Below are 25864 nucleotides of genomic sequence, written 5' to 3' on the forward strand. Positions count from 1 at the left end.
ATCAATCTCTCCCCTTGACTCCTTATTCTAATAGTGACTCATTGCCTTACTCATTGATGTTGTTAAATTACCTCTCTTTCCACACATATTTTTGTCTAAATCTGTAAGCTTGTGGTTTAAGATAGAAAGAAAAGTTGGGAGATAATTCTGTCTTCTATGTAGATGATAGAAATATCAATTTAGAGATAGACAAATCATTTTCCTGGTTTGCTGAAATTGAGCCAATTAGATTTTTTGGGGGTAATTTTAGTAATTTCTGAGAATATTCACAGTAATAGACCAAATGACGATGGGTGCTCAGGAATACAGGAAAATGGGCTGTCTGTTTATCTCTAAAGTAATCAAGAGAACACAGTCCTGCGAGACAGAAAAATTTGAATTAGATTTCTATCTCAGAGGACATTACATAGCTGTGTTACCCTGTGCAAAATGGTCATAATAATAGTACCTACCTCCCAGATTGTTGTGAGGAGCAAATGAGTTAACATTTCTCTTTTTTTTTAAATCTAGTAATCTTTTGAATAGTTTTTTTTTTATTTTCAAAAGACATGCAAAGATAGTTTTCAACATTCACCCTTGCAAAACCTTACGTTCCAAATTTTTCTTCCTCCCTTACTTCCCTCCCCAAGACAGTAAGCAACCAATATAGGCAAAACATGTGCAGTTCTCCTAAACATGTTTCTATATTTATCATACTGCACAAGAGAAATCAGATCAAAAAAGGAAAAAAAAAGAGAAAGAAAAAAAGCAAGCAAATGAGTTAATATTTCTAAAGCACTTTGCAAACCTATTATTATTACTAATAGCACCTGAAAACTATTATTCATATACTCCATCACACACAAAACCCACAGATCTTTACATTAGAAACAGAAACTAAAAAAATAAAAATAAAATTCAAAAGTTTTTCATCAGCCTACTCTTCCATAAATGTCCCAGTTCTGGATAGGCTGTCTCTATTCCTACTCAGCCTCACGTAAAATAGATGACTGACTTTGACTGTCTAGACAGTAGACTTTAAAATGACTTTTCTCTATTACTGGATAAAAAAGTTTTAGAGATACAGTTTGGAAGAGAATTTTTCTCTTGGTAGTGCTAAGTGACTGTATGAAGTTTAAAATGATGGGATTGCCTTGTTAATAACCTATTCTTCCTACATCAAAAACTCTTAGCCTTATAGTTAGCTATATGGAAACCCAGAAAGAGGCAAGAAGGTCTGAGTTCAAATCCTACTCCTAACTTTTGTTTGTCTATGTAACTGGATGACTCACTTAACCTCTCAATTTCTTCATCAATAAAATGAGGAAAATAAATCACCTTTTTCACACAGTTCTTTTGAAGCTTATATGAAATAACACAAAAAGTATTTTTTTTTTACAAATTCTGAAATACTAAATTAATGTGAGCTGCCCTGGAAACCATGTTCAGACACTGAACTTCAAGAATATTACATGATTTGTCCAGGGTCATACAGGTAGCTAGTGTCAGAGGTGGTATTTGAACCTAGGTCTTCAAGGCAATGACTCATTACTCCATCCATTATGTAACAGGGACTCTCCTACACATCTGAGCAATCAGATAAGCAAGCAAACATCATATATTTACTTTGTCCATGATACTGTGTTAGGGACTGGACAAAGTAATAATAATAACAATAAAAAGAATTTCTGTCCTTAAGGAACGTATATTCCCCTCTACTTAACACAGAGAGGTGCTCTTACTGATACCAGAAATAAAAGGTGAGCTATAGCAGCCTTCCCCAAAAGATTGGCCTAATTAATCATGGATGGCGATCACAGTCACATTCGTCCTTAATTGAGATGGGAGAGAACATACCACTGAGACACTGGATTGAAAATTATTACACGCCTGTGGCAGTGGAAAAGAATATGAGAAACACAGATCAAAAGCAGCAAATTTTGGAAGGAACAATGTGGAACAGAATAATCGATGCCACGGAAAAGAAAGGCAGATTTCCACTGCTATTTAGGAAATTGAGACATGGAATATTGATGTTTTGACCAGGTATGGAGAGCTCACTGTTTAATTACAATCCATGGCTTTTAGTTGGGAGAAAAATGCAATTTGTGTCTATTTGATGGGCTGATCTCTGTTTTTCTTTTTTATCATGAAGTCAAACCTATAGAAGTTTCTAACCTCAATAATAATAATAATAATAACATATAGCACTTGTTTTGTGTAAGGTACTGTGCTAAACATTCTACAATTTTTATGTCATTTGATACTTACGAGAGGCTTAAAGGAGAAATGCTATTAGCACCCCCATTTTACAGATGAAAAATAGAGGCAAACAAAGGTGGTAATTTGACCAGAGTCTTTTAGTTAAGTATCTGTGATGAATGAAAAATCTGAGAGACAGTTTCTGGGTACTTAATAATTAATTTATTAATTAGACTAGCCAATAATCAATAAATTGATAGTTGGTGGTTTCTCTCCATGACCAAAGACAAGACACTGAATACTTTAAATACCTTTAAAAAAGGGAGTGTTCCTGCCAGATGACTCAGTGCTGTTTGCTGAAAAATTAATGAAAAGATGAGTAAAATAAGCCCTCTGCTCCTCCTACTGAGAAAGTGGTTTGAGCAGGACACTCATCCATTTCCAGAAATCTGGATAAAGGAATCCATCTCCATCTTGATCACTCTGGTTGTTTCTCCTTCATGAGTTGGGTCACTCTAAATTCTGATGGTGGGTTCCAGGGCTTGGGTGCATTGCTTTGGGGCAGGAATTCACCCAGATTTGATTCTGTTTGTACTTTAAACAGAAGTAAGATCTCCTGGTTTCCCCCTAACCAGGGATCCTGGCCAAGATTAGAGGAGCATGTTCCTAAAGATTAGAGCTATCTTATTTGAATTCAGGAATACTAAGTTCAAATCTAGCCTCATACTTTTATCACTTACTAGCTATGTGACCCTAAACAAGTCACTTAACTTCAATTGCCTTGCCAAAAAAAAAAAAAAAAAAAAAAACAAGGAACTACAACAAAAAAGTGCAATCTCATTTATCAGCCATGTCCTTCAGAAAGTGGCTGAATAATCTACTAGGGCTATAAAGAGAAAAAACCTTAATCCTAATTGAATAATTTGTTATTAATATAATAGAAAAATAATTTCTAAGGAAAAAACCTTAACTCTAATTTAATAACATCATTAATATAATAAAAACAATTTCCAAGGGAAAATTTTAATCCTAATTTAATAATTTCTTATTAATATAATAAGGAAAACAATTTCCCTTGTTTCTGAGACTGGATTTGACTCTAGGTCCAACACTCTTAGCCACTGTTGCAACTAGCTGCACAAAAACCTAGATTTCTAGTTGTCTTGCTCATTATAGATTTTAAAAAAAGAATTCTTAAAATATTTATTTATAGCATTAGGGAGGTATAACAGAGGAAGGACTGGGTTTGGCAGAGCATAGACGTGACTTCTGGGATTTACTTCTGGCATTTACTAGCTGTGCAGTCATTCAGAAAATGGGTATGTATAACATGTCATGGCATCACCTCTTGATGTCATGGTCCTTTTCAAGAATGGACAAACAATGATGAATATGAATAGTTCAATCATTTTTCCTGTCTGACTTTTCATGACCATTTAGGGTTTTCCTGGCTAAGATACTGGAATAGTTTGCCATTTGCTTATCCATTTTATAATAAAGAACTGAAGCAAACAGAGTGAAATGAATTGTCCAGAAACACGCAGCTGGTAAGTGTCTGAGGTCAGATATGAACTCACAAGGAATCTTGGGGACTCCAGGTCCAGTACTCTATCCACTGTCCCACCTAGTGGCCCCATATAAGTAATGCAGGTGCTCTCTTAAAATTATTTTAAGGATCAACTGAGGCAAAAAATTACCCTGAAAATCATAAAGCCCAGCCCAAATGCTCCCTTTCATTGTAATGAATGGTCCTAATCCCTACTTAATAAAAATACCCTATATTTGTCTTTGCCTTTGCTTTCTTTTTATTGTTCTTCTCTAACTGGTCCTGTTTCCACAGGCTTTTTCTCAAATTTCATTAACTATTCAATATTTAAGGCTGATTTCTATTTTTTCTTGGCCATAGTTACCACCTTTTTATTCTGTTATTGTGGATTTTCCTCAGATTTTGTACCTTCAACTTTCTCTTGCCATAACCCAGGGACATGAGAAAGCTGTGGGGAAAGTGTGTGTGTGTGTGTGTGCGCGCACGATATATGTGTGTGTGTTATGTTTGTGATATGGTGTGTGTGTGTGTATGGTATGTGTGTTTGGTGTGTGTGGGAGTATATGTAGTATGATGGGAGGAAGGAAGGGGGTCTGCTTGGCCTTCAAATTCAAAATAGCTGCTGTTCCTGGAGAAGGCCTGTGCCCTAAAGTGACAGGCATATTTATAATGGATACAGACACTGACATGGACACAGACATCCCAAACAATAGGTAGTCAGAAAAGTTTTTCTCTTTGGCTACCTCATCAGATTTACTTTTCCAGTAAAAAGAATAAAAGTAGTGCATGCACATGGTGTGCACAAAGGAAATATATTAAAAACCTGAGCCACAATTTTGGCTTGGGTACTTAGTGTCTTGTGACTTTGGAAAAGGCATATTTCTTTCTAAGGGTTCTGATTTCTTTCTATAAAATGAAATGATTTTAAAGATCTTTTTAGTGGGACCCAAGGGGGAAAGGTGAGATGTGGAACCTAAGAGAAAGGATTCTGATCCTGACTCTGACATGTGCTATCTGTATCTGATCTGAAACCAGCTTTCAAAGATTCTGTTTACTCATCTGTAAAATGAGAAGAGTGGATAATGTCCAAGATCCCTTTCAGTCACAAATCTTTGATTTTAAGTGTCTCCACAGTGTCCTAGGATTTTGAGTATTATTGGAAATATAGATGATGGTTGTCCTTTTCTCTCTTTTTAAGAGTACTCTTCCCATCTAAGAACAGAGACTATTTAGGTTTTCTTTTTCTAACTCTAGCACTTAACCTGGTGCTTGAGACAGAGGTGGTGCTTAATAAGTGCCGGTTGATTGATTGATGGACCTCATCTTCCCCTTGTACTTTGCATGGACCTATTCTAGTTTATAAAGACATATCCTGATGATTTTTCCTTCTTCCCCTCTCTCTTTAAGGATCATTGGCCTCCTTCAAGACTCACTCCCGCTATTATTAGTGCCTTCCCCTGAAAGGTTTCCTTGTATCTACTGTAAGTGAGCTGTAAATACCTATTTAGGCTAATCTTATTTCCTTTTTTAGAATGTAAGTTCCTTGAAGACAGGAACTATTTGTGATTTTTATTTATATTCTTAGTTCTAAGCACAGGATCAGACAAATAATAAACATGTGATAAGTGTTTGATTGGTTGTGGGGAAAAAGGGTAATCTCCAACATTTCTTGAGTTTCTGATTCTCAATATCCCAGAGAACAACAGAATTTTAAACCAAGAGGGACTTTACAATATACCTCAACTTGGAAGTGAAAGACAGGAGTAATTATCTATTAAGCCAAATGCTTTACAGAATTTTTTTTTCCTTACTATAAATCAGAGAGTTAGATTCTATTATTAGCCCCATTTTACAGAAAAGGAAATTGAGACAGATAAAAATTAAGTGGCTTGCACAGAGTCGCACAGCTAATAAATGTCTGAAACTTTGATCTAGGCTCTGATAACACTATGTGATGTTGGATGGGTTATCCCACCTTCATATTCTTCAGTTTTATTGTCTTATCAAATATTTTTTACATAGCAGACCACTGAGGGAATTTGATGGGAAAAGACTTTTTCATCCTTAAAATGTTATTCACACCTATTTAACAGATATGAAAATTAGGACAGAAAAGGAAAGAACCTTGGGTTTGCCAAAGGTCACACAGCAGAGCTAAGAAGAATGGGGGAGCCTGGTTTCCTGTCCCCAGGTCAGTGATCTTTTTCAATTGCACCCTAGTGCCCCATGTGAATTTCCATAGTTGGCATTTCCCAAGCAAGAGGAGTCGTGTGGCCCAAAATGGAGAGGAAGGTCAGAATAATGGGTGACAGTTTCCTCTTAGGACCGCCTGGACGGATTCGTATACAAGAAGCTTGACTAGTCAGAGCTCATAATAAACAGTATCACTTGCCAAGTCTTTGGAATTAGCCCCAAAGCTTTCCTCTGGCTGTACTACAGAGCCCTATTTTTATTTTCTAGGGAGTCTGAAATTAGATTTGCTGACTCTGTAGCTCCTGTCAATGGCAGCATCTGAAGAGGGGCATTTTATGAGCTCTGAGCAAAGAACTGTCAGCTCCCAATTCCCTGTCCCTGCCTCCTTAAGCAGTCAGAGCAGGGACGGATCTTCTTAGCCGGCTTGTGACATCCTCTCAGTAACTGCCAGTTGCCACTGAGACGGAATTTTCTGTGAAGAGGTCAAAGTCTCTACTTCTGCCAAGTCAGCTGCATGATAGTGTTTGTATGGGACTTCTTGGCTATTATCAACATTCATGGTCTGCTGGGATGAGGGAGAGACAAAATGGCCGTCCATCCATCTGTCCACTCTTTCAAAAATATCTCTTAAGCACTTACTACATACCAGACACTGTATGAGGCAGATGGGATACAAACCTCAAATGATTTGAAGGGAATGCACTAGAAAATGAGGGACGGCTAGGTTATTGATTCAGTGGATAAAGCATTGGGCTTGGAACCAGGAAGATATCTCCCTGAGTTCAAATTGGGCCTCAGATACACTAGTTGTGACCTTGAGCAAGTCACTCTTTGTCTCATTTTCTTTGTTTACAAAACGAACTGGAGAAGGAAAAGGCAAACTACTCCAGCATTTTGCCAAGAAAACTCTGAACCTCACAAAGAGTAAGACATCTGATGTGTCTAACAATTAGAAACTGAAGGAATCAGGAAAAACCTTGTATAAATGGTGATACTTCAACAGAGCTTTGAAAGATGACCGTATCTTTTTTAAAAAGCTAGTGAATTATGCTTACTTTGGGGATTTGAGGTGGAGTACCTGAAGGATAGAGGAAATAAGATTAACAGGTTCACTTGATGACCATATCATAGGAATAAGTGAATTTCATCTTTTATTATTTTATTTTATTTTGCCAAGGCAATTGAAGTTAAGTAACTTGCCCAGGGTCACACAGCTAAGAAGTGTTAAGTGTCTGAGGCCAGATTTGAACTCAGGTCCTCCTGACTTTCAGAGCTGGTGCTCCATCCAGTATGCCACCTAGCTGCCCCTATTATTCATTTTTATAGCTGCTGACCAAACCCATAAACACACAAATACCCCCAAAACACTGTGACAGATGGGTGGGTGGTAGACAGAATCAGCTGGGACAGGAAACCATCCCAGTTTTTTCCTTCCCCTCCAACAGCACATCAGTCAAACCCCAAATCCCAGAACTGGAAGAGACCTCTGTCGAAGGTAAGCTCCTTGAGGGCAAGGTGTCATTTTTTTTTAATTTGTCCTTTTAATCATTAGAATTTTAATAAATGTTTATGGAGTTGAATCAGAGTGAATTAAGTCTGAGATGTAACATGTTTGAGTTTGACCAAGAACTGCCCCTTTATCATACCCAATCATACCTTGACCTCTAATGAGGGCAAACCAAACTAAACTCGACAAATTTAAATACATTTCTACAAGATATCATTTCACAAACCTAAATAGGTAGGCATTATGCTCATCCCTAAATTTTCCACAGGTTCAAAACTCACATTTCAAGGGATATTTGTAGGGTGTAGTCTCCAGTCCTTTTACCAGCCTTCTCGGAGTTTGAAGTGGTCCCAGTGATGCTCCCCCAGAAAGAATCCCTGACAAATAGACTTCCCAACACTTATTTGAAGTAAAGAAGGACTCTCTCCTGACTCACTGTTCAAAGTAAGGGTAACTCAATTATTAGGAAGGTTTTCCTTATATCAAACCCACATTTCCCTATTGCAATATATATATATATATATATATATATATATATATATATGCATATACACATACATACACACACATATATATCTATATATCTATAGATAGATAGATAGATAGATAGATAGATAGATAGATAGATATGTCACTCGTAGTTCTGTTCTTTGGGGCCAAACAAAGCAAATTTGATTCCTCTTCTGTGTAACATCCCTTTGAATACCTGAAGCCAGCTCTCAGGTCTTTGCTAAGTCTTTTGTGAATCTCCAGTGATCCCCTACTTGATTATTGTACACAATGGACACAAAACTGAGTGTCAGACTGTTGTTATTTGTATATGTTGGAGAGGAAGGACAATTGTGTGCCCAGAGGCTTTGTTCCAAAGGAAGTTTGCTTAAGAAGCTCCCAGACTGCAGAATCCATCCATCAAAACAAGGACTATGATGCTATTGTTGAGTGTTCTCAGGAGCCATTACCCTCCCTATTGAAGTAAATTAAAGAGATCAGCCCAGTATCCTTGGAACCAAAGGTATTATGGACAAGCACAATATTGATTGTTTCAGACATTGTCAAGGTTTCATGAATGCATTCCATATTTTTTTTCAGTCTTTTTTTTTCCTCTCTGAATTAAGCTTACAGTGAGTTGACTAACAGTGCTATTCACAAATGGGCACCAGATTAATGTCCCTGCCGGGGTCTCCTGTGGGAAAATTGTGGTTTTCTTTAAGATAAAGTTCATTAAGAAAGGATCACAAAATCTTTGTCTTTGAGAAGCTTTCTTGATGTAGTAGATAGAGAAACTAGGTTCGAATACCTTTATGACAATCAAGATCTTCGTGAATTTCATTCTTGGATCCTCAATTTCTTTATCTCTAAGTGGGGGACTACTATTTTCGGGGGGAGTTGGCAAGGCAATTAGGATTAAGTGACTGGTTCAGGGTCACACAGCTAGTGAGTTTTAAGTTTATGAAGTTGGATTTGAACTCATGTCCTCCCGATTCTAAGTCCAGTGCTCTATCTAGTGTACCATCTTTTGGCCCCCAGGAAATAATAAATTTCTTGGGACCTACCTCACATAATTCACTGGATCACAAATTAGGTTGAAGAGTTCTAAGAAATCATCACATCTGATGTTCTCATTTTACAAGTATATAAACTGAGGCCAATTAAGATTAAGTAACTTGTCCAGGATTATATAGCCTGGTTAAGGAAGACTTGAATGGAGATCATTATAACTCTGAGTTCATTACTCCATCAACTATTCCATATCGTTATTATGAGACTCAGATATATGTCATTTAGCAAGTCTTAATATAAGGGCAGCTAAGTGACACAGTGAGTGGAGTGGGAAAGATTCCTTTTGGCAAGTTGGAATCTGACCTCAGATATTGCCTAACTGTGTCACCCTGAGCAAGCCACTTCCCCCTGTTTGTCTCAGTTTCCTCATCTGTACAATGAGCTGGAGAAGAAAATGGCAAACCATTCCAGTACCTTTGCCAATAAGACCCCAAATGGGGTCATGAAGAATTGGGCATGATCAAAATGATTGAACTACAACAAGCATACTATGTAAATGTCAATTTTAACTACCACTGGAGTTGAGGTCAGACTCATACATATATTTCCTTAAAGCTGTTATCAAACAGATTACTGGATTAAATGATCCAGAGGATTTATCCAATATTCAAAGCCTGCTACAGAAACTTCTTAGCTATGTGACCCTAGACAAATCATTGAACTTTCTGAACCTCAGTTTCCTCATCTATAAAATGAGGATAAATGTAGCACTACCTCAGAGGATAATTGGGAGGTTCAACCATATTTGTAAAGTGCTTTGCAAACCTCAAAGAACCTCATAAATGTTCACTTGTTGGCACTTCTATACCAACACTGCTGTCATTAGGAGCTGCCTTTTCTCTACAAGATTATAACAAATTATTTTTTTTGCTTTTTTACCTAAAAAAATAAATAAATGATGGTTATTTATTAAGACAATGATTCTGATGACTATTATTATTATTATTATTGATAATACTAAGGGCAAACCAAGTATCATTTCAGAAAGTTGATGCTGCTACTTTCTTCAGAAAATTTGAATAAATTCCCATAGACCAACTTCTTATTATTAGAATGGGTAACTCTTATAATTAGGTATTCCAGAGTATAAAGTTGCCTCTCTGACCACTATGTAATTCTCTACAAGGGATAAAGAGATAAAAATGAAAATCATTTCTGCTATCAAAGAATGTAATAATGACTACACAGATACTTTTTATGACATACATATGCACAAATATATATGAATATATTATACATACACACACATACATATATAGTGATGTTATTTTGATCCTCTTCAAGAATGAAGGACAATGATCAACCATGCATATACTACAGAATTTCAGTGGTTGAAGTACTAATTCCTGGGGGAATCAGGAAGGTCTTCCTGTAGGAGGTGGCACTTGGACTGAATTTTGAATGGAGTTAAGGGCTGTAAGGAGAGATAAGAAGGATGGCATTCCAGATGCAACTCCTAGGTGTTACCTGTAGCAACTGCTTGTAATGCTCTCATGATTTAACAGACCAGAACCTCTCAGATCCTCATCTAGCCCCATACTCCTGGCTCTCCTGGGGTGAGGAGTTATGGCTAACTTCAGGGTACTACCTACCAGGCAGGGATCCACAGTGAGTGACTACAGCCAATAGAAATAAAAGACATTTTTGTGGTTTGAGGGACAAAAAGAATGAAAGTCCAAGATTCTGGTGCAATTCTGCCCTTGGGTCTTTTAACTATGAAACATTAAAAATAAATGGCTCATAAAATATGTCCTCCAATGGTCTCCTTGACCACCAGCCTGGGAGTGAAATTTCAGCTTATATATATTCTGTCAAACATAAAACCTCCTTAGAGCTGCTCCCCCTGCCCCCTTCCTTAGCACAATCTTAGCACAATTAGGGAGCATTTACAGTCATAGTAAAACAATTGGGGAGGGGAGGGGATTCTTTATCTAAAGGGAATTAAGCTTAACAAAAAACACCGTTCCAAAAAGAATGATCCATGTAACAGAAATAGAAAGCTCTAGGAGAAAACAACTAAACAAGAAGGAAAGGCAAAATAAAACACAATCTCCATCTGCAGAAAGAAGAGAAAGAAAGAGAGAGAGAAGATATATGCAGCAATTTGCCTGCAAAGCCAATGGGACAGAAGTTCATTTCCATTCCATCATGCTTTGCTCTGCGTGCTGCCCTCTGCTGGCTGACGCTCCATCTGGCTGTGGTGCACATCTATTCGGGCTGTCTGTTCTCAGTTCCATCCATCTCTCAGTTCTTTCAGACTTAAACCAAAGGATCTCATTCCATCCTAACCCCAAACTCCATAAAGGCAGAATCAATGACTCCCTCCTCAGGGACCCATCTCATTAGTCTCTGGAAGCTTGTTGGAGTGCCAGAGGTGTATTCACAGGCATTAGCAAAGGCATGAAGGCAAGAGACAGAATGTAATTATTACTATGTACTGGAATCATTAGCCCGAGCAACAGAATAGGGATCTGTTAGGATTCTGTTCTGTTAATAGGTTAATTTCTCTCTCCTTTAAACTGGCAGTACAAGACAGAAGTTTTTTTTTCTTTTTTTTAAAAACCAGAGTATATAAGTGTAAGGCCATTTTGGTTAATTTTAAGTTAAAGAATTTTATTTTATTTATAAATTTATATAATAAATTAATAAATATAAATAAATTTATATATAAATAATTTAATTATTAAAATAATAATTTAAATTAAACAAATTAAATAAGATGCTTTATTCTTCTTTTAAGATTAAAAGAGGAACTCAAATTTTGAGGTTTTTAAAATTAAAATTAAAAATTAATTGTAAGGTTTTTTAAATTAAAAATTAAGGCTATAAAATAAATGAATTTATTGAATAGTTCTCTTTGAGGAAGAATATAGGGGAAATGACAGGCAAAGAGTCAGATATATATGCTAGAGAGAGATGAGCAGAAAAAGGAAGAAGAATTCACTCAAGTACCAGAGGCAGTGTTAGAGTTATAGGATTCCAGAGCTGGAAACAACCTTAAGTCACTGAATCTGATCCATTTATTACAAACAAATAAAATAGGTAAAGTCCTGAGAAGTTAGTCTCTTAAAGTAAAGACAGAGTTTGGAATAGAATGTAACGTCAAGACAGTTTGGAAATGAACTCAGTGTTCTTGACTTGAGGGACAATATACTTTATTTAAAAACAAGAACAACAATAATTCTTTGTGGTCTGTTAAAGTACAGCTATTAGACTCAAAATCAGGATGTGTTTCATGGTACAATTATAAATTGGATATGATGTTTTTATGCTTGTCCAGTGTGATAGATGAATTAAGTTGCAGGTCGTTGTCCACTTTTTGATTAAACAATGCATGGGAGGTACCATTAGGAAAACCTAATGAAGGGAAGGAAGAACAAGAGAAAAATATAGATATACTAGAAAAGGATTAAAAGAAACAATTTAATGGGGGGAAGGGAAACAAATAAGGGACAAGAATAAAAAACATCACCAGCAAATGTCTTAACGATAGCATGAATATGCAATCAGGTGTTGTCTAAAACTTTTAAATGAATTGTGTATATATATATGTGCCCACATGTTTGTGCTAATGGGTAGAATGTGGAGAGGGAAAAGAGAATGTATTATCATTAAGAAGAGACATTCAACAGTTTACAATAGTGTAGTAGCATTTAATGGGTATGAGTATAATTTAAAATGACTCCTGCACTCCTGCTCAAAAGCCATTCCAGCCAGGAACATACGTATTGAAACATAAAGAAAAAATCAATACTCACTATCCCTTCAATGTGTCTGTGGAAGGCTAGCTCTTGGAAGAAAATAATAAGGAGAAAAGGTCACTGGTTCCATCCTTACATGAGCCACTCTGTTCCATGGATGACCAAAGATGTAGAAATGGAGTAGGTGGGAGGTAAAACTGTTAGAAGCCATAGTTATATACCCTGCACATTTCTCTGTAAAATAATTACTCCGGTAATGGCTTATGCAAGAGCTTGGGAGGCTTAAAAAAAGATAGTCTCAGCATATATGATCATGCTAGAATTAAAAGGGAAATTACTCATAATAGAAATAAATTAAAGCTTTCACTGATTTGAAAGGCGTAATAAATTAACGAACTGTTCTGAGGGAACAAACACAAGGCTTCTCTTTGAAATTTATAATAAATATTTATTAAAATTAAAATTCATCTAAAATCTGTTATTAAAAGCTAAAAGAAGTATAATCCTTAATCAGGTGCTATTTAAAAACATATCTTTCTTGTCTTTGAAGGATCTGTGATCTCATTGATCAGCAGGTAGTAGGTGTTTAATCACTGTTTGACTACCTCAGTGTATAAATGGAAATGCATCCAAGCCTTCTCTTCCTGAGCCATAGTTGTTCATTTCTTTCTAGAGGATACATCTAATGAACAGCTCCTTCTGCATCTTTTAATATTCCAAGGGTCTAGGCACAACTTTGTTGGGTTTTGTTCCTTAGTCTGTTTATCCTTTGTTCTTACTATCAAAGTAGTCCATCTCCTTTCTGGACACAATGTCACAAATTATATTTTGTAAAGTTAAGTTATCTCTGGGGATGTGCTGCTACTTCTTTATAAATAACATGCATCTTCCTTTTGACTTTGAGTCACCAACATTTTAGTTATTCAAAAAAGAATATGATTCCTGTGATTGCCATATAGCACTACGGGTTTATATTGCAACCAACGCAATAATAATGAACCAATAAATGATTATAATGTTAGGGACAGAGTAAATTTCAGTTAACCCTGGACTTGTTTATGCCTCATTGTACACAATTGTTCAAGAAGACAACAATATAGTCGATGGAAATTCTTTCGCTTGCACTTTCAGGCCACCATTCTGCCTTCCATTTATTGACTGCATCCTCCAGATTATTGCTCAGACCTCTAAAAACCATTTCCTCAGGGACTTAATCTATCACCATACCCATTATTTGCTATACACTTTCCTTGATCACCATTTTCTAATATAGTCTACATCCCCATGTTAAAAGGTAAATTCCTGTGGGTAACAACAACTAGCATTTATATAGTGCTTTAAAATTTGCAAAGCATTTCACATGTAAATATATTTGATCCTTAACAATAATCCTGTGAAACAAGTAAAAATATTATTGCCATTTTACAGGTGACAAAATTGAGGGCTAGAGAAGGTGTCTTGCCCAAAGTTATACGGCTTGTAAGTGTCTGAGGCAATATTTGGTCTGACTTCTAGGTAAATACACTATCCATGGTAGAAGTAGGGACTATCTTCCCTTTATAATTATATGCCTAGTACTTGGGACATAATTACACTTTTTTCCATTCATTCATTTGACAAATAATATCCCCTCTGCCCTTTTTTTATTTCCTAGTTCCTTTTCCACAGTTTTAAGGACAGTTGTGTGACCCAGTTTTGTGCCAAGTCACTGGGAATTAGAAGGTACTAAAATGTAAGTGTGTCAAATGGCCAGCTTCCTTCTTCTTTCCAGGTTATACCTTCCTGGCTATGAGTCCATCAGGGTCATTGGGTGTCCCCTCCATTACTAAACTAGTTTCTGGGACTTTTCCTCACATTCAATGGTGTCCTCAGGAGCTTCTTTTTATTCTCTTTTTCCTCTTACACAGATGGTTGATTTGAGGATGTGTGTATGGCTGTTATCTTTATCATTTTTATTTTGTCCATTAATTAGGGCAACAAAAATACTAGTGATGGATACATCCACTCCTCTCTTCGATTCTTTGTCTTTCAGCTACCTCCCAGGGAGTTTATCCACCATCATGCCTTTGTTGGGTTGCCTTCTTCCTCCACTCCTATAGATAGTTCCCATCAATCAATGGTGAATTTATTCTTGAATTTTCATTTTGAAGATCCAAACCAACCATCCTTCATCCCGTAGACTTTACCCCTTTCTCTCCAACCCAAAACCAGTTAATTCCATAATTATGTGTTGTCTCCTCCAACTAGAATATAAATTTTTGGAGGAAAAAGACTACATTTTTTGCTTGTATTTCTACTCCAAGAATTTAGTATACTTCCTGACACATGGTAAGAACTTGATGATTTTTTTTTTTGTTTTCCATCTTCTTTTCATTAGTACTGCTATTGGTCTCCTTATAATGCTGATGAACTATGCCAAGTACATTTCTTCTGGGAAATCTGGAAGATCCAACATTGATTTTATTGTAGTTAATGACTTTCATTTAAAGTCAATAAGCTTGGGCAATGGCATGGCTGTGTGTGTAGGGGGTGGATTGGAATCTAAAATCCAAATGTATACTTGTGCATACTTATCCCAGTATATGCAAAACAATTATTGCATTGTATATTTGATTTGATCAATAGAACTTAATAAAGTCAAGACTAGAGGAGAATTCTTCTTCTGTGCATTGTGTCACAAACAAAAGGGATCTCAAAGATCATCTGATTTAATCCCCTTCATTAATTCAACAAATATATATTTTGTGCCTATTACAGTCATGGCAACTCACTAGGCTCAGTGGATGGGCTAGGGAAGGAGGAAAGGAAGAAGGAGAATAATTGAAGATCATTCTTGCCGAAAGTGTCTATCTTCAGATAGAAGGAAACTGAGACAAGGAGATTAAATGTCTTTTCCAAAGTCACATAGCTAATTAGTGGCAGAGCAGGGATTAGAATTCACAGCTCCCGGGACAGCTATGCTAAGTTGCTTCACCTTGTTTAAAAAATTATTTTCAGAAGTGATTTTACCTTTTCTCTAGTTAATCAAAATTGGGCACAGAGAGGGAAGGAGAAGGGGAGGGAAGGAGGCAGGGAGAAAAAGAGAGAAAGAGAGAAGGAAGGAAGGAGAGAGAAGGAGGGAGGGAGGGAGGGAAGAAGAAAGGAAAGGAAGGAGAGAGGGAGAAAGAAATTTTTGTTATATGATAGGTGTTTTCTCACAAATGTGAGTGCTGTTGGTTATTTTTACTTTCTTAAACTCCAAGAAGCAGCTAGGTAGTACAATACATAGAGCCCTAGTCTGGTGTCATGAGCCCTGAGGTCAAATGCAAGTTCTGATGCTTACTAAGCAATGAAGCCCTGGACTTAGCATCTATTTGCCTCAGTTTCCTCAATTATAATATGGAGATAACAATAGCATCTAACTTCATTGTTGTGAAGATCAAATGATAAAGCTTAGCATTATACCTGGCACATAGTAAACACTAAACAAATATTAGCTATTAAAATCATTATTACTCTCTATAGGGACAGACTGTATCTACTCAATGTTATTAGGACTTTCTTGTTAACATGGTGTGAAAATTAAGGAAACAAATGGTATATTCTGCTCTCTTCTTAGCAAAGAGAATATGGAATGACCACCAAACTGATGGCTGCTGGAGCTCTGATCCTGGAGTTAGGAAGAACTGAATTCGAATCTAGCCAACTGTATGGCACTGGGAAAGTCATTTAATTTTTATCTCTCTCATCATTGCACATATGAACTAGTAACCCACACATAAAGATACCTATAGGCCTCCTTTTTGGTTTAGAAAGTCACACTTTAAAATTACCTATGTTTTATTGTATTCTTATTTATTTTGTTAAATATTTCTCAATTATATTTTAATCTATGGATCAGGCCACAAACAGCAATCTGTTGGCCTTGGATTTGCCAACTCTATCTGAGACCAATTAAAACATTGTCAGACAAAGTTGCTGGGTAATTAATGATCAATTTATTAATTAGGCTAGCCAGAAATCAATAAATTGATGGTGAGTGACTTTTCTCAATAATCATAGGAAGACCCTGAAAAGCCATAAATCTCTTCTGAAAGGAAACTTCCCTGACAAGGGAAGATTCTCTTTCATTGGTGGACATTTAATGAGAAGGAGGGCTTCTTTAGCTCCTCTTGCTGAAAACATGGCTTGATCATTCATCTCAACATCATCAAGGCATCTGGGCAAGAAGAAGTCATGTTCATCTGAACCTCTAGCAAGTTTTCTCTTTCATGAGCTAGGAATTGTAAACTTTAAGGGAGAGGAACCAAGAGCAGAAGGCTCCTTCTCCAGGCAAAGGATCACCCTGAATGATTTTGTTTATCCCAAACAGAAATTAGGTCTTCCAGCTGGGTCAAGTCTTGGCTGAAATTATTGAGCATATACATTGAGGACTAGGAACAATCTTATCACTCAGCCTTGCCTTTTAGACTCTAATCTTTTTAACAGTAGGTCATTAACAGAAAAAGAAGGGGGAAGGGATAGTAAATTAATAATTAGTTGTTAATATAATGGAATGATATTAATTTTTCTCATGGCTTAGAGAAGAGCTTATCCAGTAAATATATGAGTCAGAGATGGGATGATGACATAGTTTTGTTTTGTTTTGTTTTTCTGACTCCACAGACATCTTCCTATGCCCAATTGCACTTTCTCAAAGTGTGATCCAATGATTCCTAGGGATCCCTGAGACTTTTTCAGAGGATCCATGAGACCAAAACTAATTTCCTAATAAAACTAAGATATTTGATTTCTAGTATGACTAAGAATTTGGTAGATTTCTTGTTGTTCCATCATTTCAATTACGTTCAACTCTTTGTGACACTATTTGGGAATTTCTTGGTAAAGATACTGCAACAATTTGCAATTTCTTTCTTCAGTTAATTTTAGAGATGAGAAAATTGAGACAAAGAGGCTTAAGTAATTCTCTTAGGATCACATAGCTAGTAAGTGTCTGATATTGGATTTGAATTCAGGAAGATGAGTCTTCCTGACTCCAGACTCAGCACTTTATCATTGCACCACCCAGCTACCTTAATAATTGTAAAATGCTTAGCCTTAGCATATAATAAATGTTAGTTATTATTATAATATATAATGTTAACTATTATTATTAGCTATCATTGTGTTTGTTGCAACAAGCCTTTGAACATTGCACAGCTTTCTCATGAGATCATTATTCCCTCAGATGAGTTTAGACTAGTTATTCATATAGGAAAAACAGGAAGGATGAACAACATCTCTTGGCCAGCCAATGATGGATAGAGTAGAGAAGAATGCTATAACACAGTGTTCCTCAAACTTTTTCTTCTACTCTTAAATTTTTTTTTAAGAAATCCCCAAGAAGTTTTTATTTATTTATTTTTGCATGGGTTTGTCTAAATTCCATTTAAAGTAACTACTGATAATATAAAATATTTAGGAATCTCTCTGCCAAGGGAAAATCAGAAACTTTATGAGCAAAATTACAGACCACTTTTCACACAAATTAAGTCTGATCTAACCAATTGGAAAAATATTAAATGCTCTTGGATAGGGCGAGCAAATATAATAAAGATGACAATATTACCTAAACTAATCTATTTATTTAGCGCTATACCAATCAGACTCCCAAAAAACTATTTTAATGACCTAGAAAAAATAACAACAAAGTTCATATGGAAAAACAAAAGGTCAAGAATTTCAAGGGAATTAATGAAAAAAAAATCAAATGATGGTGGCTTAGCTGTACCAGATCTAAAATTATATTATAGAGCAGCAGTTACCAAAACTATTTGGTATTGGCTAAGGAATAGATTAGTTGATCAGTGGAATAGATTAGGTTCAAGGGATAAAACAGTCAACAAATATAGCAACCTAGTCTTTGACAAACCCAAAGATCCCAGCTTTTGGGATAAGAACTTACTGTTTGATAAAAATTGCTGGGAAAATTGGAAACTAATATGGCAGAAACTAGGCATTGATCCATACTTAACGCCGTACACCAAGATAAGGTCAAAATGGGTTCATGACCTAGGCATAAAGAATGAAATTATTAATAAATTAGAGGAACATAGGATAGTTTACCTCTCAGACCTGTGGAAGGGGAAGGTTTTTATGACCAAAGCAGAACTAGAGATCATTACTGATCACAAAATAGAAAATTTCGATTATACCAAACTGAAAAGTTTTTGTACAAACAAAACTAATGCAGACAAGATTAGAAGGGAAGCAATAAACTGGGAAAATATTTTTACAGTCAAAGGTTCTGATAAAGGCCTCATTTCCAAAATATATAGAGAATTAACTCTAATTTATAAAAAATCAAGCCATTCTCCAATTGAAAAATGGTCAAAGGATATGAACAGACAATTCTCAGATGAAGAAATTGAAACTATTTCTAGTCATATGAAAAGATGCTCCAAGTCATTATTAATCAGAGAAATGCAAATTAAGACAACTCTAAGATACCACTACACACCTGTCAGATTGGCTAAGATGACAGGAAAAAATAATGATGATTGTTGGAGGGGATGCGGGAAAACTGGGACATTGATGCATTGTTGGTGGAGTTGTGAACGAATCCAACCATTTTGGAGAGTAGTTTGGAACTATGCTCAAAAAGTTATCAAACTGTGCATACCCTTTGATCCAGCAGTGTTACTACTGGGATTATATCCCAAAGAGATTATAAAGAAGGGAAAGGGACCTGTATGTGCACGAATGTTTGTGGCAGCCCTTTTTGTAGTGGCTAGAAACTGGAAACTGAATGGATGTCCATCAGTTGGAGAATGGCTGAATAAATTGTGGTATATGAATATTATGGAATATTACTGTTCTGTAAGAAATGACCAACAGGATGATTTCAGAAAGGCCTGGAGAGACTTACACGAACTGATGCTGAGTGAAATGAGCAGGACCAGGAGATCATTATATACTTCAACAACAATACTATATGATGACCAGTTCTGATGGATCAGGCCATCCTCAGCAACGAGATCAACCAAATCATTTCTAATGGAGCAGTAATGAACTGAACTAGCTATGCCCAGAAAAAGAACTCTGGGAGATGACTAAAAACCATTACATTGAATTCCCAATCCCTATATTTATGCACACCTGCATTTTTGATTTCCTTCACAAGCTAATTGTACAATATTTCAGAGTCTGATTCTTTTTCTACAGCAAAATAACATTTTGGTCGGGTATACTTATTGTGTATCTAATTTATATTTTAATATATTTAACATCTACTGGTCATCCTGCCATCTAGGGGAGGGGGTGGGGGGGGATAAGAGGTGAAAAATTGGAACAAGAGGTTTGGCAATTGTTAATGCTGTAAAGTTACCCATGTTTATATCCTGTAAATAAAAGGCTATTAAATAAAAAAAAAAAAAAAAGAAATCCCCAAGAAGTTTTTATTTATTTATTTTTGCATGGGTTTGTCTACCATTTGGCAGCTAGATAGTGCAATGGGTAGAGCCACAATCAGGAAGACCTAAGTTCAAATCTGCCTTCAAACACTAGCTATGTGACTCCAAACAAGTCATTTAATGCTGTTTGCTCAAGTTCTACAAACCATAAGTTTTTCTACCTTTTTTGAATCCAGCATGACCAGCGGTAATACTCAGCTTCTTTTGCCTTGGTGGAATGGGAGAAATCTCCCTAATGCACAGTGTTTTAAGCAGCCCAAACTTAGAATAATGGGATGGATGATTTGGAACTTACCGTGTCTTCCCAACCTTCAAAATTGGGTTTGAGGGAATAAGGTTAAGAAAAGAGAAAAACAATTCTCCAAATAGCTAATGCTAAGTTTATTTTATTTTACTTACATATTCACACACACACATACACACACACACACACACACACACACACACACAGACACACCCTTTGAGTCTCTTTATTGACAAAAAAGACAGATTTTCTCATTTTTTAATCCAAAGACTTGAATTTTGCATTTGAGATTCATAAATATGGATATTCATTTCCCCAGAAGTATTTTAAAACCAATTTTATTTGGTATTGCTAACATTTCTATTTTTACAAACCATCAAGCAGGGTGACAGTTTAACATGAATTGGTAGAGTTAATCAATGCTCTCATTCTAGGTGGTTTGCAGCTATAACTAAGATGTGACAGTTGGAGTATTATCCAAGGCATTTACTTTTATTCTCTCAAAAGGTAGGAAAAACTGTTCACAATCTAGATTTAGAACAATAATAACAGTTCTTTATTGTTTTTGCTTTAAATATGTTCCTTTATAGCCACTAACATGACCACTACCCTAGTTCAAGCCTTAGCACCTCTCTTTTGGACTGTTGCAACAACTTCCTATTGGTCTCTCAGACTCCTCTCCTTCCCTTTCAGATATTTCCCTTTTTCTAAAAATAATTTCTTGTTTGTAACAGTGCCAACCGCAGAGTCAAAAGACATGGGTTCAGTTCTCAGTTCTGTCACTTCTCACATAACCCAACTCTGGATCTCAGTTTATTTATCTGCATAGTGAGAGAACTGGATTGAAGGACCCCAAAGTTTTCAGTTCTAACTCTATGACCATAGATTTCAATTCTACAAATATTCATGTGTTAAGTTCTCTCTCTGTGTCTCTCTCTCGTTCACTCTCGCTCTTTCTCTTGCTCTCTTTGCCTTCCTTCTTATCTCTTCCTCTTCTTTTTTTTCTCTATATACATATATTATACAAATGCTAAATGCTATATATATGAACATATATGCATATATAGATATAAATGGAATAGCAATAGATTAGAGATCAAGATAGATGGAAGGAGGGGGAAGGGAAGAAGTGAAAAGATATAAATGAGAGAGAAAAAAATTGAAGAGACAGAGATAGAGACAAGACAGATGGAGTAGGCAGCATGGTACAATAGAGTGTTTGTACTTCTTGAGGGCAGAGATTGTTTTTGCCCTTCTTTGTATCCCCGGTATTTGGCATGGTGCCTGAGATATTATAGGTGCTTGATAAAGATTTGTTAACTTGACTTAATTAGAGAGACATAAGTACAAATTCTACCCTTGGGCAAGTCACTTAATCTCTATGTTCTTCAGGCTTTATCTACTAAATCTATTGAGAGTTCTCACATCTAGAGAACACAATGCTAGACTATTCTGTTGGGAGGAAATATCAAAGACTTAAAACATGCTACTTTTCCTCAAGGGCCTACCAATCTATTGGGAGGATAGACACATATACAAATACCTAACATTGTAGGTATGAGGACAAGAACAAATTAAGCCCTTAAAAAGTCAGAGGAACAAGATTTCCTTAGCAGCATCATGTAGGAGAGATCACTAGATTTGGAATAAAACACACAAATTCTGGCATTTATTGACAATTAACAATTTTAAACTAGACATTGACACTATAACCACTTCCTAAGAAGGCTTAATGAGCACATCACTAATGTCCTTCTCTCTTCCTGCTTCTTACTCCCACAAGTATTTTCAGCTTCAAGATCAGAACAAAATTCTCTAAGGGAGATGAGAAAGGGGATGCTGGGAAATCATGGGCCAAACTGGAAGCCATCTCTCTCCTGTGTTTTGATCTCCTTGGCAACATCCACCAGAGGAGTGACCAAATCTATATTACACAAAGGGGAGAGGGCAGAATTGCTTCCTCGCAATTCTGGCTTTCCCAAAGTGCACTGAAAATAGTGATTTTTCCTTTGCTAGAGGTCCTAAAATAAAGACTAAATGATTATTTATTAAGTATGTGGCAGAGTATGTTTGCCCTAATATGATTTAAAAAGATGGTTTTGAAATCCTTCCATTTCAGAGATTCCAAGGTTCTGTAATTCTATTCTGTGTGGCAAAAAAAGAATATTGTACTAGACTTAGAGTGATAAAATCCTATTCTCACACTAGTCACCTGTATAACTTTGGACAAGGCAATTAACCTCCATGACTCTCCATTTCCCTGTCAAAGGCAGATAATAAATAACCCCTGTGCAAATAACCCAACCTGTTTGGATGAAGAGCCAGCTTTGGAGTCACTAAAACAGAGCTTAAAGTACAGTCTTTTATTCACACTGGCTACATGAGCCTGGGCAAATGACTTAACCACTCAGTGCCCCAGACTGCTCTCTCAGACCATACTGCAGAGAAGGGAATGAATTCTCCCCTGGAATCTTCTGACAATCATAGGTTTGGTCAAAACAAAGAAAAATAACTGTCCTGTCTACTTTGTGTGACTGTTGTGAGAATCAGATCACCTAATAGAAGTGAGTCTGCTTTGGAAAGTATAAAATGGATAATAATTTTCATACTTTCAAATCCTTTATATATTGAAGCCTGACAACAGTTCTGAGCGATAAGAACTGCAACTGCAATTTTGGGTGGAGGGGGTAGTTTAAAACTCAAAGAGGTCCCATTTCTTGCCCTTGGTCGCAGAGGGTAATTAATGTTAGAGGGAGAAATCAAACCTAAATCCTCCAGATTCCAAATGCCACCCTGGAAACTGCTCCACTCCATTTTCCCTGGGATAAATATAACCTTGTAATTTCTACCTTCTTATCCTGTCACTTTCTTGTTCCATGGTTTGGATAACGACTATATTTCTAACACTATGAAAACCACAGGAAAGATTTTCAAAGGGGAAACTGGTCCCTACTGGGAAGTGCCTAGGAGGAAGCTTTCATCACTGTTTGTCCTTTGTTCTTGAAATGGATGGAGATGGAATGACTTGCAAGTGAGTTGAATTTAAATGAGGGAGGGCTTTGCAGTTACCAAACTCACTTTCTCCTCCAGAGTCATCAGGGTCCAGTGGCACAATTATAGTATCCAAAATCCATTTAACAAGAATAGGCTTGTTATAGGAAAGACCGCACAATTTAAAATATTCTTAGAGTGCCCCCTTCTGTTTCCTAAAAAACAGTGGGTTTTTAGTTTGTCTTTCACAGCAGGGACATCCAGACTTATATCCAGACTTTTTGAACTATATCTTGCCCTGGATGCATATGGCTCTGGAGGGGAAAGTGAGGCAGATGACTTTGTATAGCCCTCCCTCACTTAAATGTCATTCACTTAACATGTCATGATGTTATGATCCTCTTCAAGATCCAAGGAAAAACCAATAACACAGTAGTGAATCTTACAGAAACCGATTCTTGGTAAGGGGCTTTATGAAACTAGGGTAGTACTAGTAATGACTGCAGCTGGCAAAAGAAACTGTCCTTCTTTAGCTCAGGGCATAGGAAACATGATAACAAGAGGCTGTCCAAGTGGAATAGTAATAGTCTGTATGAGAGAATTTGGTGTAAGAGAAAAACATTGAACTTGGAGTCTAGGTCTGAGTGCAAATCCTGTTTCTAATATTTGTTCGCTGTGTCCCTGTGTCCCAAGTCACTTATTTCAGCCTCACTTCCCCCAGCTAATAGGGAGATAATATCACCTATCTTAAAAGATTCTTGTAAGATCAAATGAGATGACATATGTAAAAGCATCTTGCTAACATTTGAAGAACTATGTAAATATGAGCTGTTATTTTTAATACCATGTTATATTTGTATAGTGCTTTACAACCTTAAATGTTCTCATATGTCTAAAACAGAAATCTTGATGTTACTGAAAAAAAGCTCTGGCCTTATAGTCAAAGGTCAAAAAAAGGTTTGAATACTGTTTCTTCCATACTCAGTTTCAGTGACTTTATTTCTCTAAGTTATATAAAATGAAAGTGGGGTGACTAGAGAAATAAACCTTAGAGGTTCTTTTAGAAATGTTAAAACCATTATTATTATTATCATTATTAATTTTAGGAACAGTCATGGTTAAGGTTTCAATTCATGTATTGAATGAATAACAAATTCATAAGCAAACAGTAACCATAAGGCTCTTACTCCAGGATCAGAGCAGCAACTCAGTTCTCACCTCTAGCCCAGAAAATGTCAAAGGAACTATCATGACAGGAGAACAAAGGGGACCTTGCAGTTAAGTCTCTGTGATTTTGCAGAGCTTCCCTGAGGGCTATTAGTGACTGAGTCCTACAGCAAATTACTGAAACCCCTGATGAGATACACACCAACAGCTATATTGCTGAGATTCAGCTTGGGTCTTTACAATAGATCTTGTCACTTTGGGAGCACTAAGAATTTTCAAGTCTTTAAACTGAACCATCCCAGAGATTTTGGAAGAACATAATATCCCAGAAAAAGTAGATAAAGGGTACCAAGAGGACAGAAGCTCATCCCAGACATTCTCCATATTCATAACATAAAGTTGGGCTCTGATTCCTGGGGTAGAGAGCAACTGTCCAAAGCTTCAAGCCCCAGAACCCTCTAGTATTTAAAGACTAAAATAAACAAGTCTTATGTATCCATCAAATTTTCTCAATCTCAATTCCACAAAGATGTGATATATCTTTGAAATTCTGAAGGCCCAGTTGTTCTCCTGGGACAACCACGCTAGCACCCAGGATACCCCAGAATCAGCCAGAGTCAGGATAAACAAAAGTTCTTAGTCTTTATTCTTGGTCTTTAGACACAGGATTGAACAGAATGGAAGTGGAATCTCTGCAACCACCTCCTTCCTCTTCCACCACAAAGAGTAACCCTGGCTCCTCTTACTCCACCCCCTAGTCCCTCCTACAATCCTCTGTATACACCAATCATTGAGCCAGCACAGGATAGTGGGAAGGACCATTTTCCAAGCACATGCCCATAGCATTGGTAGTTAGCCTCAAGTGCTTGGCAATCCTGACCTCAGTGCCTCAACTCAGTAGTTTCAGCCCTCTACATTCTCCTATCCCTATAAACAATGATTTACATGAAAGAGAAGTAAATGATTTTCCTAATATGGTGCATCTGAATAATGAACCCCAGTATGTTTTTTTGGCATACTGATATTCTTTCTTTGACAAGCACTTGAAAAGAGCATTCTTGCCATTTTCATTCTATAAGTCTCTGGAGGCTGATTCATGATAACTGAGCTATGTCTAGGAAACCTCCTTCATATTCATTACTGCCATCACCAACAGATATCATTTACTTTTCTGATGGCATCACAGGGTGTATCATCTATAGCAGTGGGAAGATTTTTCTATCTGAAATGAAATGTCTCTAAAAAACCATTATCACTTCCCCAGACTTCCTCATTTTCTTCCCTGGATATAGAACAAGGGAGATAGAAATAAAGAATGTCTAAGGATTTCCTGTAAGAAACATA

Source organism: Sarcophilus harrisii, chromosome 1 (genome assembly GCF_902635505.1).
Source record: "Sarcophilus harrisii chromosome 1, mSarHar1.11, whole genome shotgun sequence".
NCBI classification, from domain to species: Eukaryota; Metazoa; Chordata; class Mammalia; order Dasyuromorphia; family Dasyuridae; genus Sarcophilus; species Sarcophilus harrisii.